Genomic DNA, 4,105 nt, shown 5'->3' on the forward strand with positions numbered 1-4,105 from the left:
AGTGAGAGCGGTCGAAGGTCAGTGATGTCTTCTCACCAACTTATTCAAGTGAAGCGAATGAATAGGCTGCTGAGGGGACTAGAACGTGTACACGGGGGAGCGTTCTAACGTACCTCGTAGCGACTAAAACAGTTCCCACGCTGTCCAACAATCTCCAAGTCCTCTCTTCTTGAAACCTCGGCATTTGATAGTCTATTTATGTTTTGTCGAGTTTGTCGAAACAACGGGCTAATGAAAAAGCTTCACCTAAACCTCGTTGGCAAAACAAGAAAACATAAAAGTTCCCACGCCGTTTTTCGCGACGATTAGGGACAGATGAGCGGTACAACCCTGGGTTCCCCAATCTGTAGTCGGGTCAAAACGACATAAAGCACCTTGCATTTGCGTACGAGCTCGAAACGGCACAGTGGAGGCAGCAGCTGCAAGCGAGGTGGGACCATGACAAACTGCAGCGATGGGTGGTGCTAACAAGGGCTCCAGGGCGGCCCTAACCGCTACGCTCCACCGCACCGCCTCGAGAGATGTCGCTTACGCAATTACACCGTGCTTCATGTCGTTTTGAGCCTACTATACTACCCAAACTCTGCGTTTTCTATGGGCTCTGCACCACGTCGAAATCGTGATAGGCTATCTTGAAACCTAGACTCTAGAAAAAACTTTCACCCTGTGTTCGAAGCAATAGAGTCATAATGAAGATCCTTAAACGAAATATTTGGAAGATTTTCACGAGAATAGATGAGTACATACTTAGGATGCAGTATGTATTACCCGTGCATAACAAAGGTAGTAATCGCTCACATCTCTATAACACGTAAGTTTGTCTACGTTTCCAAAACATTTGTCCCAAGCAAAGAAGCACATCTATAGCAGATTTCAAAACGACATGAAGCACGGTGCAGTTGCGTAAGCGATTACATTCGAAGCGGTGCGGTGGAGCGTAGCGGTTAGGATCGAGTGAGGACCCCTGCTACCACCGTTCATTGCTTCATTTCGCGATGGCTCCATCTCGATGCCAACCGCTATCTCCCAAAGCACCGCTCTAAGCGCATCCGCTTGCGCAACTGCGCAGTGCTTCATGTCGTTTTGATCCGACTATAGAGTGTTGCTTTCCAAACCCAGCCTAAACTATTCCCCGGGAGCGAGGTGCTGAAATCTCAAAATGATAAAAAAGCATAGCACCAAGTGTACGTTTCAAACAGTAGTCTCCAGTCCCGCAAGATTTCTGATCGAACTCATGCGCAATCATTCCAATGGAGCTTAAATGATCATGTTCTTTGATATTACTAGCCTTCGACCAAAACCGACCTTGCACTTGTTCTGTGACGTAGGCTTCTCCAATGGACTAATATACACAGTAAGGTCAGAAATAGTTGAACTCCGTGGTCTGTTTAGTTGTCAGGCGTCTCCTGCATCTTCGCTGGAAGTTGTTCACTTAACGGAAGGTTGAAGCCCATGAGAGAATGAGTAGGAAATGCAGATCTCATCTGACATCTTACGTCTGAGTCCGCAAAACCTCACAGGAGGGCGAGACGCTGACTTCCCTCGGCAGGAAGTGTCAGGGTAACCGCAAAAAATGTCTTCCTTCCGAGACGCGTGATTTCCCACTCAAAATTGGCTATCGCGAAATAGTGATGGCGAAGTTTCTACCTTTTTCCGTGGTCTTCCCTAGTCCAGCACAGCATTCATTTAAAGACATCACCTCCCGAATCAGGGGTGGTACGGATTTCAGGTGGAGTATTCGTATACGGGATAGGAGATTATGGAGAAGTAGGTGATTCCGTCCATTTCTTTCTAATTGCCGTAAACAAACGGCCCGGAAGATACGGCTTAGAGCGTTTCGGGGCGCTATTTTCCACAGCGAGTTCTATTGGAGCGCGCCAGCCTTGTGCACGAGCCGCATCTTCCGGGTCGTTTTTTACGGCAATTAGGAAGAAATGGACGGAATCACCCTCCTCTCCATAATCTACGAACCCGTATTGGCATAACTCACCTGAACCCCGTACCACCTCAGATTCGTGGGGTGATGTCTTTAAGCAACTTCACCGTGCTTCATGTCGTTTTTATCCGACTATACATTGCCAGTGTCGTTAGCCGCTTCATTGAAAGAAAAAAGAGTGATGTTAGGAGTATCCCGTTTTTACGCCAAATAGACAGAGGATCAGAGGTTGCACTCTACGTGAACTATCTAAATCCAGTGGCGCTATCACATTCGTTTTAGGGGAAATAATCTCGCGTTTTGTTAAAAACGTGATAAATTTTATGAATAACCGTTTATGAATGCTGTAAAAAAAGTGCTGATGCAAAATGCTTCCGCCCGCATAAATCGAAGTGCAGCTGGAAGGACACGTGACGCACATGGATGTGTTGGCATTAGTACAGTTTCATAGCAATAAGTCAGCGTATTCACTTTTTTTTGGAGTTTTTTTATAGGGACTTTTTATATAGTTTCAAGTCTTCAAGTTTGTAGTATTACAATCAATTTCACGTATATTTTTCCATAGAATGCTTGACTGGGAACTAATTGTTTCTTGTTGGAAGTCATGTAGATTTTTGTTTGAACTCTATCTTCTGCTTTTCCTGCGTTGTATTTGACATCCCCGTGGAGACCGCTCTGCAAATTTTTCAATAACTTTCGCTGCGCAAACAATGCTCCATCGTACACTACAAGAGCCACATAGACAAACCAACATGGGAATGACATTGTCATCTGCTCGAGGATAACTTTTCAGGCATACAGTAAACATAGTTGTGAGTAATAGTGCAATAAATTGATAATATATAATCGATATAATCGATATAATAATAAATATAATAATATATAATAATAATCGATATAATCCCACATAATAATAATCGATATAATCTATAAATTCAAGAAGAGGGAAAAAGGGAGAAAATTATACTGCTCGTCGTTACTGTAATATGCAATAGGTATTTACAAGAATACCGATAGTGGTAGTAGTACCGTTATCACTCAACTGTAAATCAAACTCATAGATGAGGCAGAGAAGTTGCAAGCCAAAAATTATGTGGGCAGTTACAGGATGGCGAAAAATTACGTGCTTGTGACTGTGCTTTTGACTCCGTTTTAAACATTGCATAAACTCTCCATGTTCGACTTTCAATAAATCTCGACATTATGATCTTTCAGTATTTGATTTCTTCAATTGAACTTTATTGTATAAAACATTTTTGTGCACTTTTCTTTTTAAAATATCTACTCTTTGCTAATGATCGGCTTGAAGAAGAAAAATTGTTTACCAGGAATCACTTTGTTTGCCAAAACAACGATCCATTTCCTTGAGATCAAAATTGGCTCTTTTTTGACGAAGAATTTGCAGGCTACGAAAACCCGGATCTTAATCCATTAGAATTGTCTATTTAGGGGTTTATGGAAGAGCAACTAAGTAGTCGGAGCGTTGAAAAAATTTAATGACTTTGCGGAACTAATTGACCAAAATTTGGAACAATTTAAACGTTAACTACCTCCGCCATCGATTCGATGATGGAACGAATTGACGCCTGTATCAAAGCTGATGACGGGAAATTCGGTTTCTTTTGTAGTTGTAAAATGTTTTGGTTTAATGTTTTCCAAAAAAAAAAATCTAAAATGTTTCTGGGCAAAAAATAAGGATAGAGCGTTTTTTTATAGTGCACATAATTCTTCTCCCACGGTGTAGGTGATAACTTGAAGTCAGTAGTTTCGCTCTATCTTTATTCTCCAAATATTTCTTGTCACTTACAAGATCGTTACCAGTTTATTTTACTATTCAGTTCATTCAACTTCAATTATCCTGCTACCACAACGCAATTCCTCGATATCCTCAAATTTCTGAGGGTGAACTTCATGGTGTAGCTGTTCTGCCGAATGAGAACCGATTATACTAGGTATCGCATCTTTTTCTATTCTTTGGTGTAGCGAAACCGTTGGCGAAAATTGCTGAAGCTGGATTAATAATGGATAGATCTTTTATCAAATTGTTAGCGACGTAGCTCAAGAACTTCTTTTTTCAAGGATTTGTTTGTTAATGTGTTTGAGAGGTATGTGCGTGAAGAGTTCACTTTTTTTTTACTGTTACATTATCTTCACTGGACTACAACATCG

This window comes from Necator americanus, chromosome V, assembly GCF_031761385.1.
Source record: "Necator americanus strain Aroian chromosome V, whole genome shotgun sequence".
Taxonomy (NCBI): domain Eukaryota; kingdom Metazoa; phylum Nematoda; class Chromadorea; order Rhabditida; family Ancylostomatidae; genus Necator; species Necator americanus.